Raw genomic sequence first — 14,440 nt, 5'->3', positions numbered from 1 at the left:
CATTTTTTTTTTTTCAGACCACACAAACCAAACGATTTTTTTTTCAGGGGTTAAACATCTGAGCATCAAAGGCGATGCAGGCTAGGTAATAAACATTTAAAATACTGACCTGTGACTGACAACCAAGCCGGATACGTTAGAATGTTTACATACGTATCCTAGGCTACTCTTGGCATGCCCCAGCCCCCAACAGTTATACAGTATACCATGGCAAAGAGAAAGGCAGAGCTGTTGCCCCAGAAAAAGGTTTGCCTAACGTTCAAACATGAGTGGTTAGATGAAATAGTCCAAACTGACACAAAAGATGGTCCAGGTAGGATAAAACTTTCAGACATATTTACATATGAAGAAAAGAGTGGCGTGATCTGCAAATTCTGCTCGGAGGCAAAAGCGAAAGGAGAGTTCACTGGGGGAAACACTGGTCCGAGTGGAAGCTTGATTACCTAAAATGTCATCTGACACAGAAAGTTCATGTAGACGCATTGAAAACATTAAGACTTCGACATGGGAACTCTATCGATAAAATGCTCACCGAAACGAATGAATCCCGAGAGAGACGAATTCAGAGAGCACGATCCGACCCTGAAAAAATAAAAATATTGATCGACAATGTGATGCTAGCAATTAACACCAACATGTCCATGTTATCAGTTCAGGATATACACGATCACATGGCAAAATACGTCGACCTACCTCAGAGTTGGAGAAGCAAAAATTATGCTTTTGAATTTGTGGAATGTATCAACTCAGTTGTGCAGACTGAGATGATAAGCAGCATAAGAAATGCTCGTGTCCACACACTAATTGTGGATGAAAGTACCGATATCTCAGTGCATAAATGCTTGTGCTTTACATTAAGTTTCGGGAGCAAACTGATTTCAGTTACAAGACAGTTTTTGCTGGAATCATTCAGCTTTCAGGATGCACTGCAGAAAACATTCTTGATGCCATTACCAAGTTCTACGCAGACCATGCGCTAGACATGAACAAAATGGTCATGTTTACTTCAGATGGTGCTTCTGTCATGTTAGGCAGACATAAAGGAGTGGCTGCTTTACTGAAGCGTCAAGTACCGCACCTGACTGAGCAACACTGCGTGGCCCATAGGGAGGACTTAGGAATTGATGACGCATGGAAAGATGTCCCTATAATGAAAGAGGTAGAAACGCTACTCCGGACAGTATACTCCATGTTTAGCAGATCATCTGTGAAGAAAGCTAAATTCACAGAGATGGCAGAGGTTTTGGAAGTGGATTCGCTGTCTTTTAGGCCTTTGAATGAAGTGCGTTTTTTGCGAAATTTCAGCGCGTTGACCGAATACTGTGCCAAAGAAGCTGACTCTGACCCCATTGCGAAATACTGTCATAGAAAACTGACCGACACCACGTACAAATTTGCAATCACTGTGCTAGCAGAAGTGCTTGAGGAACTCGCTCAGCTGTGCACCTGTTTACAGCGCAGTAACCTTACGGCCGTGGATGGGCACTGCATTGCCAGAGCGAAAATACAGAAACTACGTGCGCAATATTTAGGAGAGCATGTTCACTGGGGCAAACGAGCGCTCACAGTTTTGGAAAGTGAGAGTGCAGTGAACACAAGGGACATTATTCTGTTTGTCCATAAAGTTTGTGAGCACTTGGATGCCCGCTTCCCTGAAAATGAGCTCAAAGAGTGGGCTGCCTTTGAGCCGGGCACGTTGGATCATGCAGTTGGTGAATTTGATCATGGGCTGAATGACGTGACCAGTCTGGCGAAGAAGTTCGAAGCGCTTTTGGAGGAAGCAGACGATGCGGTCACGGGGCGCATTTGTCAACAATACAACAAATTCAAGTTCATGGTTAATGAAAAAAGGAAAATCGGACTGCTCAGATCATTTTCTGGGATTGTAACCTGGTCGCTGAAAAGTGAGAATTTTCCAGATCTGGTACAACTTCTTGACATTTGCGGCACATTCCAGGCATCCAGCGCCGACTGTGAACACGGTTTCAGTCTAATGAATGCCATTAAGACAAAATCGCGCAACCGCCTTGAAGTTTTCCATTTGGACCAACTGATGAGAATTAAATCAAGGCAAAAAGAGAGTCCTATAGACCTTGACAAGGTCTACAACTACTGGAAAGAGGACAAAGACAGACGAGAGAAGATTTGAGGTAGAAATTTATTTCCAATATTTTAATTAGACCTACTAGGCCTTATATAGATCAAAGTGACCTTGATTACTGCAACAACATTTTGCCATACGTTTAGTCATTACATCATGTAGGTTAATTCTGTTTTAATATATTTGCAGTTGTTAAATGTAATCATGATGATTTTGTGTTTTTAAGAGAAATTATGTTTCTCTTTTGGTTAACCTGTTTTTCAGATGCTGTTCTTTGGAGAGATGTGTTTTCGGCCTGCAGACAAGATGAGCCACATAGCCAGATAGGACTATCATCCTCAATTAAATTCAAATGATATGTTTTGTAACCTAATTTGTTGCACTAGTTTGTTGCAGTTATTAAATTGTTTTTAGGTAACCTTTAGGAAAAATTACACTATGTCAATTTAATAGGCCTATAATTAATGTTAAGCACTGCATTAGCATTTTTTCTTTCAATGAAGTTCCACTTAAATTTTGTACCTGTTGAGAAATGACTAAACATCTTGGATACTATATATATATATATATATATATATATATATATATATATATATATATATATATATATATATATATATCATTATCAGTCATAACCAGTTAACCAGTCATAATAACCTTTCTAAACCTTATTGAAACCTTAGTTATCAAACAAAGATCCTTTAAGTTTAACTAAACTGACTGGTAAAACACCATCATTAAAATGTTCCCAAAGTCCAACCATTATAAAAGGATATTGAATAAATATCAACCTTGTAGACATATTGATGCATTTGCTGTCATCTCTTTGAATCCCCTATGGTTAACGCAGGCTCGTGGTAATTTTCGGCACAACGGCAGGTCGTGTGGTTGCGAATTGCTCACAGTACTGAAATGTGCGCTCAGAAAAAAAAAAATTGCTCAGTGCTGAAAAAAATTAGAGGGAACATTGCCTGCGTACATCGTCCTCTTTCAAATGGGATTCCTGCACTAACGCTATATCAATCTTTCTTCTTCGTAAAAAATCCAAAACACTTATGCGTTTGTGAGGGCCATTTAGGCCGTTTATATTGCAACTTAGAATATTAAGCTCAGTCATAATTATCCAACTGAAATGCTGCTTGATAAAACAAAGTACAACTTAGAAAATGAAACCATTTGAGTCTACCATCAAACCACCCCCCACCCTTCCCATCACCATTTGGAGGAACATAACCTATGGCGGCTCAAACCAAGAACAAACCTTGATCCGCCAACCCCCCTTAATTCGATCCGTGGCGCCAACAGAAACCTGCACTTTACTGAAGCACCAACATTGGCCCAGTACTAACATAATGGCTAGTAAGTACATCAAAAGAAAAAATACATTAAAATAAAAATAAATAAAAAGTCAAAAAAAAATATATAAAATAATTATATATAGACATTTAGATACACGTAAATAAAAAATAAAAATAAATAAAAATCCCACGTCACACAACCCGATAAGAAATACAATGTAGTGAGAGCTCAGCCTTTCAATAATTATGACGTCCAAAATAAAGTGAGGCGAACTCTATGAAATAACAGTCACCTTACGAGTTCGAACTTAGAACGTCTCAGCAAATTACCAGCCGAAGTTCAGCGGGGGTTAGTGGCTAACTGGCAACCGAGAGGTTCGCCTTGATTGAGAATGACCTTCAGCGTTGCAGGATAAAGGAGGAAATTCTGGATGCCAGCTTCCCGCATTTCCCTCCGAATTGGTGCAAACGCACTTCTTTTTGCAGTAATAGGAGAAAAGTCTGGAAAGAAGGACAGCGCTGCTCCATCGCTTGTTTTCACCGGGGCATGCAGTCTAGCCGCCCGCAGAATGAGCTCCCTGTCCGTGTATCGCAGAAGTTTAAAAAGAAAGACCCGTGGTTTAGCGCGATCTGAGGTAGCCTTTGTATACACGCGATGTGCTCGTTCCACTTCAATCTCTCTTCCCACCAGAGAAGGGAGCCACGTCGACAGCGATCTTTTCAAAAAGCCCATGGGATCGTCTTTTTCGGATCCTTCAGGCAATCCAACCAGACGCAAATTGCTGCGTCTGTTGCGGTCTTGTAAATCTATCACCTGTTGTTCAAGCGCGGCTAATCGCACATCGTGATCCGTGACTATTTTCTTTTGTTCACGTATCTCACCTGTGATAAGATCGAGTTTAGAGCATAATGACTGGACAACTGACATGTGAGAACCTAATTCACTCCGCATCGCCGTCAACTCTGTTTTTAGAATGTCCTCAAAGCGTGCAACAGTGTTAGCCATTTTGTCAACCGTATCACTTGTGGTCGTCTCGGTCAGTGCCTTGGATCTCTTCTTAATCGGAGAAGATGACGGCGAGAAATCTTGCTGTTTTCGATTGTGTGACATCTGGCAAACTATAATTATTGATTAAACTTAAAATAAAACAAAAAAATCGGCAAAAAATGACCAAATGTACGGAGCTCTACTCAAGTACGACAGGGTTCATGAGCACGTCACGTGACTCCAACTCAGTTTCTTTTCATTCTTAACTTAACAACTATTCCAAAAACAAATTTTTGGCTATACCATATTACAATCATATCAGATGGGAAAACCATGCTATGATATATAACATGGTCCTGAATAATTACAATATTACCATGGTGTTTACAGTCAGGGTTGGGAAGGTTACTTCAAAAAGTATTCCGCTACAGATTGCAGAATACATGCTTTAAAATATAATTTGTAACGTATTCTGTTAGATTACTCAAGGTCAGTAATGTCAACTAAATACTTTGGATTTCTTCTTCAACACTGGTTATTTTTCACTTTAAATTCTCATTAAGAATACACCTTTGCCCTAATATAAAAGGTCTTACTAGACACAAAAATGTATGTTCTGATGTTAATTCATTACCAAATATAATCACTCTTACAAAAAATCGAAACTAGCCTCAAACTTACAGCAAATTTGCCGCTCATTATTTTCACATGCAAATTAGATTTTGATTCTCCGCAAATGTTCGCCATAAGTTTGCATCTCTTCGCAGAAAGTGGTGAATGTCCGGCAAACCTTCGGCACCAATGGACAATTTGACGCAATTTGACGCAAAGCTCGTTTACATGTGAAAATTATCAGTGCCGAATTTGTGGCAACTTTGTGGGAAATTTGCCACGAACTCTCGATTTTCATAAGGAAACGCCTAGTAACAGATGCATGTAAAGGCAAGAAATAGCATTTTAGCTATAGTATAAGGCTAAATGTCCACATGAGAATTTAGATGAGGTTAACAATATCTGCTGCTCCAAACTTCAAAACCCCACAGAGTGTACAAAACGACATCCTTTTCTGATAGTATGTGGATTCTGCTCATAGAATGAGGAAGAAAATATATTTCTATTTATACAAAAATGTATTTCTATAAAGCATTTCTTGTAAAATAGCCTAACCGCATAAAAATCATTGACAAGACATGTAATCATGTATTTATTGGATTTAAGTTTCATCTGTCAAGCGTTTCTAACTGTTTTTGTTAAGCTCTAGAAACAAGATGTAGCTAGTCTATTAAGCTCCAAAGGGAAAGTTCCTCAATGACATCACATCCACCTTTTCACTCACAACAGTGTGAAAGCGCTCGTATTAATAAAAAAAATCACAACAAAATGTTTCACCGTTGTTTAAACACTCCTCGGATGGCATCATTTATATGGATAAATGTTTTCCAACTGAGTAGACTAAATATTAAAAGAAAAAAATGACAATAAAAGGCAAAGTAATCTCTTCAGTAATCAAAAAACTTTTTAAATGTAACTTCTGATTACAAAGTATTTAAATTGTAACTGTAGTGGAATAGTTACTAACATTTAGTTTTTTAAATACATAATCCTGTTACATGTATTTCTTTACTCCCCAATCCTGTTTACAGCACATGAAAAGGTACTTCTAAGAATACAATGAAATCACCTTTCCAAAAAATTAAAACATGAGAAAACCAAGGTACTTTTCAGTGCTTGTTTGTTAGTGTAATATGTTGTGATCTAACTAGAGTTCTCTCATCTCAGTTCTGAATGCTACATCTGGGTCTGCAGGCTCATGCAGAGATGTCTGTGGTTCAGTGCCTTGGAGAGGAGAGAACGACTTTTAATAAACAAACTAATGGATCCCATACGCACGCACTCACTTCTCTATTTTTATTGCACTCTCAGTACAGGCAGCAACACTGCATTCTCAGCAGCACAATTAGAGAAAGAGAGAAAGGCAAAGAGAGAGAAACCAACAATTAACTGGCGTCACAGTGTTTATAGCTAAAGTTTGTTTAAGGGCGATGGCTGGGCATTGGGCCCTGACCTTTAAAAAGCATGTTCTACATGTCTTTATGCTGTAATACCATCAGCCATAAAACTTTTTATTAATCATTTTGTTTTTTAGATAACAGGGTCTGAGAGAGGGTCTGTTTGGTCACATGCAGTCCATTGATACCATTAGGATTTCTATTACTTTTACTCACCTGTTATTATTATTTCTCATTTTGAAAAAGTGTTTGTGGAAAATTGCATTTTGTGTAATTTTGTGATGAATGAAATGTATAGTTGCTTAGCAACAATAATTTAAAGGAATACGTCTAAAAAAAAAAAAAAAAAACAATCTGTAATTATTTACTCACCCTCTTGTTGTTCAAAACCTGTATGACTTTTTATGCGAAACACAAAAGGAGATATTTTAAATAATGTTTGCTCTCTCATTTCAAAGCAATAACAGTGAATAGTGCCACATTTTAAAACTTAAAAACCACCCAAAAGTGTCATTTAATAGTCCATGCAACTCATCTGTCATATTCCAATTCTTCTAAAGGCTTCTATTCACTTTGTATGACGAAGAGACCAAAATTCAAGTTGTTATTCACTCTCAAATTATCAAATTATTGATCAACTCCTGTAAACAGAGCACCAATCAAATAGGGCAACAAGTCAATAAAATCAAATATATTTGGCACTGTGGGTTGAATATATTGTATTGTAAATTGCATTATATTGAGTTCCACTTGGGGCAGTGCATTCGTTAATTTTAACTGTAAAATAAATATGTAAATAATAAGTAACTGAAATGTCTGAGACATCTTCACCATATTTTTGATGACAACAGTTGCTAGTTTTTATTGTGGATCTTATAGATTTTATATTTACAGTGTGTTGCTCAACTCTCATTTATTTTAGCATAGAGATCTCTGTTCCAATAAACATGCACTCTTTTGTTTTTAGTATATGTAAATTGTAAACTAGCCTTGTAAAATGTGAGATTTTGCACAATTTGCCTGTGTGTGTGTGTGTGTGTGTGTGTGTGTGTGTGTGTGTGTGTGTGGTCTTAACTCATATATGAACAAGCTTCAAATAACCAAACATTTTGAATATTGCCTTGAAGATGAGAAATCACATAGAGACTTAGACATGACCAAAGTCACTCTTTGGAATAACATAATCCCTGTTGAACTGACAGAGTGACTAGCTGTTAGGAACAACTACAGATTTATTGCTGTAAAACCACTGCGAAATCAGCTGATGTGACATGTGGACAACCGTATATTCCTGTTAATGCTATGAGATTATTATATCCATTTGTTGTTTTCAACTTTCCAGTAAGTTGTTTCATGATGCACTGACGTGATCATTGAAAGCTATCTTTGGCTTCTTGCTAAGGCAAATCATTGGAGAGTTTTAAAAAGAATATTGAAATGGATAACATAATGCAGCCCCTCAAATTCAGCAAACTCAATCAGAAGAGAATGAACCTTGACATTATAAAACAAAATTGCGGAGTTACACATAATACACATCCAATACATTGCATCTGAATAAATTAAACTGTTAGTCTCATGCACAACTGTTAACACTCCCCACATGGCAAAGAGATGTCGATTCAACTTCTATTTTAGTTTTAATGGTTAGTCGATCAATTTTCAATGTTGAATCAACATTCGCTATTTGGTCGGTACATCTGAACATTATTAGGTAGAAAATAGAACATATATTCAACGACGGAATGAGGTTGATTCATCAACTTTTATGGCTAACGATTTGGCCGAAATCATAAATGTACTCTTATTCATAATTTTACAGAAACAGGTGTTAGGCATAATTTAGCTCAGGTGTAAGCGCCCTTACCGCTCTTTCTCTCTCCAGGCAGACGCTTGACCTCGCCCCCGCTGCCACAATTCTCATTGGCCCGGCTGGCACTGGAGGCGATTTGGGGAGATCAATGGGCGCGGTCTTGCCGGGTAATTCCCCATGGACCTCCCGTTCCCCAACACGTTCATTAGCTCCCGTCCTTTTCCAAAATGAGACCAGCCCACCTCATGGCCAGCTTGACATCTCTTTCGGGGCCTGCGAGCAGGATGAGTCTTCGATCGCTGAATCGGAGAGCGCACTGGCGATGTTGGACACTGAAGACTCGACTGGACTGCCACCTTAGGGTCTGCCCGCCAGTCTGAGGCTGACACAGATGCATGTCTTTTCACCCTGAAAGAATAGGAATGGAAAAGAACACCTTCCCCGATGTGTATAAAAGCATTAGATGGCCCCAGCTAGATATAATATCCTGTGGAGAGAAAACATAGAGAGAAAATGCCACGGCTGGTGCGGCCTGCTCCCATGCTAGTTACGTCGCTTCCCCCCCTCAGGGATGTGGGGAACTACATGATGTCTTTTTGAGACGTTGGGGGAGGTTACGTGCAGACTGATGTACCTGCTATTATGCATGCAGCGGCTTGCTTGCACCTGCAACAGCAGTTCACGTAACATGGTTCAGTTGTTGTGGCGTTTTTCTATAGGGACCCCTAGTGTCACTACATCGACACAACGTCAAGTGAGTGACAAAAGGGGAACTTCTTGGTTATTGTACTTGGACTAATTTCTCAATCACATTCTAAAGTACCTTTGTGCTCATACGCAGCGATGTGGTGCAGTGCGTATGTATGTTTATCCATGATACTCTTCGTGGAAACCTACAAAGCAATGACAAACCGCATTATTAAGGGTATGCGGGCTCACACTGAATATTCTTTCATGACATCACATAAAGTAAAAAAGAACATTGTGTCATTATTAATAGGGACTTTAAATAGCAGGTGCGGTTATGGTGTTCTGTGTTCCATTGAGTGTACACAATATCACTCACTTCCTGACATCGAAACCACAATTTCTAAAGCATTTCTTCTTTGCCATAGTAACAGTCAATCATACGTGACAGATTAGGAAAGTACATTTTAGAATATGTTTTACAAGAGATGAGTTAGCGATGCAAAGTGAACACAGTAAATAGCCTAAACCTACCCCTCAAAACGTATGTTAAATGGCACATGGTTATAGGCTTTGAATTAGAGATGCACCGATTGTGAAATTCTGAGCCGATGCCGATGTTTAAAATAACAATTTGGCTGATAGCCGATACCAATTTTTTGTTGTTGTTGTTTATTTTGTTTTTGTTGTTATTTAATCCCCCTTATGTGCCAGTGAAACAAATAAATCTTCATTATAAAAAAAATATTTTAAGTCTTTCAGCCCTGCATCACACTATTTTTAAATGAGAACAAATTCAATCATACAAATTTATGAAACAAGATTTAATATAACGTCATGGTTATTGTTGTAACCTCCCTTCCCCGAAGGAAGGAACGAGACGTTTTGTGAGTTCTACTGGCTCGGACCTGACAAAACACGGGACGAGACCGACTCAAATCTGAGATTGCAAAATCTTGCAAAGGTATTGGGTGTTGCCCAGCCTGCTGCTCTGCAGATGTCTGCTAAGGAGGTGCCATGGGCCAGTGCCCATGAGGATGCCACACTTCTCGTAGTGTGTGCTCGAACCCGAACACAGCTTGGGTGTGATAAGCTAAGGAAATAGCATCAACGACCCAGTGAGCTAACCTCTGTTTGGAGATGGCATTCCTTTTCTGCCATCCGCCGAAGCAGACAAAGAGCTGCTCAGAACATCTAGAGCTCTGCGTGCTTTCCAAATAGATACGCAAAGCACGTACCAGACACAGCAACGAGAAGGCTGGGTCTGCCTCCTCCCGGGGCAGCTTGCTTGCAGGCTCACGACCTAGTCCCTGAAGGGGGTCGTAGGAACCTTGGGCACGTAGCCCGGTCGCGGCCTCAGGATAATGTGAGAATGTGCTGGACCGAACTCCAGGCAGCTGTCGCTGACAGAGAACGCATTCAGGTCCCCAACCCTCTTGAAGGAGGCTAACGCGATCAGGAGGGCCGTCTTCAGGGAGAGGGCCTTGAGCTCAGCTGAATCAAGCGGCTCGAAGAGGGGTCTCTGAAGGTGTGAGAGGACCACAGAGAGATCCCATGTGGGAAACAGGCTAGGCCGGGGAGGGTTCAGTCTCTGGGCGCCTTTCAGGAACCACATAATCAAGTCATGCTTACCTAGGGACTTGCCATATGTAACTTACCTGGGTACTGCGTCGTGGTGGGCTGCGATAGCAGCTACATGCACATTCAAGGTGGAGGGGGACAGCCTCCCCTCCAGTCTCTCCTGCAGGAATGAAAGCACTGACCGAACTGTGCACCTCTGCGGGTCTTCGGCTCAAGAAAAACACCAATTTGCGAACAAGCGCCACTTTAGGGCGTAAAGTTGCCTGGTGGAGGGAGCTCTGGCTTGGTTGATTGTGTCTACGACTGCAAGTGGTAGATCCACTAGATCTTCCGCATCCCGTCCAGGGGCCAGACGTGGAGGTTCTAGAGGTCTGGGTTCGGGTGCCAGAGGGTGCTCCGTCCCTGAGAGAGAAGGTCATTCCTCTGGGGAATTTTCCAGGGAGGTGCTGTTGCGAGGAGTGTAAGATCCGAGAATCAGTCCCAGGTGGGCCAGTAAGGGGCCAAGAGGATGACCTGTTCCTTGTCCTCCCTGATCTGGCACAGCACCGGTGCAAGAAAGCTCACTGGGGTAAATGCGTACTTGCGCAGCCCCTGGGGCCAGCTGTGTGCCAGTGCGGCATTCCCGAGAGGAGCTCCTGTGAGGGAGTACTAGAGCGGGCAGTGGGAGTTGTCTTGGGAGGCAAAAAGATCTATCTGTGCCTTGCTGAATTGGTCCCATATCAGCTGGACCACCTGAGGGTGGAGCCTCCACTCTCCGCTGGGCGAAACCTGCCACGACAGCGTGTCCGGCGTCGTGTTGCGGTTGCCAGGGATGTGAGTGGCGCGCATCCACCTGAGTCATGGCTGACTCCAAAGGAGGAGATGGTGGGCGAGTTGTGACATATGACGAAAGTGCACACCGCCTTGGCGATTTATTTATGCTACCATCGCGGTGTTGTCTAAACGGATCAAGACGTGCTTGCCCCGGATTATTGGGAGAAACCTCCATAGGGCAAGAGATACAGCCAACAACTCTGGGCAGTCAACGCTGCCGGGGTCCTGTCCAGAGGCCAGCGGCAGCATGCCCGTTGCACACGGTGCCCCAACCCTGTCAAGAGGTGTCTGCGGTCACCACGGGCTGCCCTGCCATTCAGGGTAGTGAGAGCGGATAAGCGGAGGGGTCGGTTCCGGGCAGTAAATGGTACCCTCCACAACCGTGTCAGCTTGGGGGGGGTGGGGGGGTTGTGGCTATGAGCGGCGCCCTGACCTGAGGAACCGATCGAGTAGCCGTGAGGGGGGGCGGAGGTTTCCAGTCCAGCCTCATGCACACATGAGGCCCGGGAAAGCCTAGCGGACATCTGCGCGTCAGCCTCAGACTGGGCGAGCAGACCCGAAGGTGGCAGCCCAGACGAGTCATCAGCATCAGACACCACTGTAACGCTCTCCGATGCAGCGGCGATGTCGTCATCCAATTCCGGGGCTCAAGGGAGAATGCAGGATGCCGCGAGGACATGAACCATTCATAAAACGCTGCCTGTGTGTGTGATCGCAGCCACGGCACACGAGGCAGCTTTTTTTTATGACCATCAGAAGTGGAGAGAAATCAACCGCATCCAGGAACTACACAGAGGCGGAAAGACATCTTTAAAAAGACGCGTCCCGAAAAGGACGTTCAACGCCTGCTGTGTATTGCTCTTTTATGAGTGGGTACTCAAACTCTTTTAGAGGAAATAAACTCTTTTTAGGAGGAGAAACACTCTTTCAGGCAATGAAAGAGCTGTCGAATTGCCCAGGGGCCCAGAGAGCGAACGCCAGCTGGAAATGTGCCGTAGATCCAACAGCAGTGCTTATCGCCAGTAGAGGTGAGTGAAACAGTGGTGAACTCAGCTTGCTGTAGTACCACAGTTCAGCTCCAAAGAAAAATTCTGACTGGCACTCGCTGCCCCGCTTCCCTTTATACCCCTATGTCTGGGGCGGGGCATGCAAATTCTGTCTGCCAACTTGACATTGGCCTTTTCTCATGTTCAGAGGTACGTTTGGTGTCCCAGGAAGACCTTAATTCGACACAACACCGAGTGAGTGACAGAAGGGAAACCTTCTTTCACATGACAAAGATTCTTACTTTTTGTGAATAATTACTTTTTTAAGAGCCTTTTTAGCCTGATATACATCTGCCTACTCAATGAGAAGAATTTTTCAGTACATAGCCCAGCAAAAATAATTTTTGTGAAACAGAAATGTAATTAAATTTAAATGTAAAAATGATTATAAAAGCAATAAACTATCAAATGAAATATAAAATATAAATAATTAATAAATACAAACATAAATAGGGCTATCTTTCAGCTCTTGTGTTTTTCATACAGAATACAAAGTTCTTGTGTTTCCATTAAGCACAAACTTAAAGTAGGTTGAGACTTGGGGCTGAACATGGCCCTCTTTACAAAAGAAAAACAACTTAGGAAATACCTTACAATTCTTTTACAAGCGAGCATCCAGTGGTGCCCGCAAATGTACGGCTGTTCGCACTGTGCGTACCATGAGCACTCCGACTGACCTGAGAAATATTTACTCTCATATTTACCAATAATGAAATTTAAAAGAACTAGCAATGCCCAATTTGTGAATGAATAATTCATTTGAGTTGGTTCTTTTCAGTGAATTTTCCAAACAGGCTTGCAAAATGGTCTGAATTGATTCGGGATTCAGTAAAATTAGTTCAGAGCGCTCTCTCACTGAATCATTTGGAGCAGTTTTTCACACAGTAAAACAGCATCTGGATATTTATGAATACAGTGCTGGATATACTGTAAATGTACCTACTGTCAACTGAAACAAAAGGCTGTCTTTTTGATAGGTAACTCTGTGAAACTTCAGCTAGTGCTGTGTCATGTGAACAAGAGGCTGTTCAAACTGAACGTGTTTTTGCGTCCGCTCGCGCTGTTTTATAATTGTCTTCCATGTAAACATTTGCTAAATGGATGTCTTTTGACAACAGTGTCACATTTCACAGTGTTTATAGCATCTCTCAAGGGAGCGCAGCATTTCTAGATGGTGTGTCAAGTTAAAATAACTTCTTCAACTGATATAAATGCGTCTAGAGAAGCGTCTTAGTTAGCATGTGTACTGAGCCTGCAGCGAGTTTCACCGAAAACTCGACGGGGTACAGGATATTGAGCCACACTGGGGCAGGATGGATGCCTACATCTGCTGCTTCACTGCCGAGAACTGCTGGGCAAAGTCTCCAACGGTGTCGCCGATTAGGCCAGCCTGGGAGATGGGGGCGTTCAGGAAACGTGTCTTGTCGGCCTCTCACATCTTGACCAGGTTAAGCCATAGGTGGCACTCCTGGACCAACAAAGTGGACATCGTCCGCCCGAGAGACCGCACTGAGAGCAGCTCCTGCATCAATCCTGGGGCGGAACTACACTCGTGCATCTCTTTCAGAACTTTGGCTTGGTATACTAGCAGGAGAGCCATGGCTTGCAGGGCGGAGGCAGCTTGCCCAGCAACACCGTAGGCTCTGGCCGTCAGGGACGACGTAAGCCTACAGGCCCTAGACGGGAGCTTCGGGCACCGAACAAGAGGTCGAACTTGCCCTGAGATGAGCTGGCGCACTCATTCGGGAGCCTAACCAGAGCAAACGAGTGTGCAGGGGAATGGGAGGTTGTCCCATTGTGGTCCCCGAATCGCCCCCAGTGCTCGCTGCGCAGGCCTCATACCCGTAGGTAGAAGGACCGAGGCTGCTGTGGTGGCGTGCTTTCTCACGAATGCAAGCTGCGACTGCAAATTTTGTCATGGTCATGTCTTTGCAATAAGGACATGATGCATCCACGAAAGATGTCTCACCATGGGTGACGCCCAGGTACAAAAGACAGCGATCGTGGCCATCTGAAGGAGAGTGATAACGACCGCATCCAGGAGTAACACACAAGAATAAAAAGACGTGTCTTTAAAAAGACATTTCTATGTGTGCTGCTCTTT

The sequence above is a fragment of the Xyrauchen texanus genome, chromosome 28, assembly GCF_025860055.1.
Source record: "Xyrauchen texanus isolate HMW12.3.18 chromosome 28, RBS_HiC_50CHRs, whole genome shotgun sequence".
In the NCBI taxonomy this organism is placed as follows: Eukaryota; Metazoa; Chordata; class Actinopteri; order Cypriniformes; family Catostomidae; genus Xyrauchen; species Xyrauchen texanus.
The sequence above is the reverse complement of the archived record's forward strand: the minus strand, read 5'-3'. Positions refer to the sequence as shown.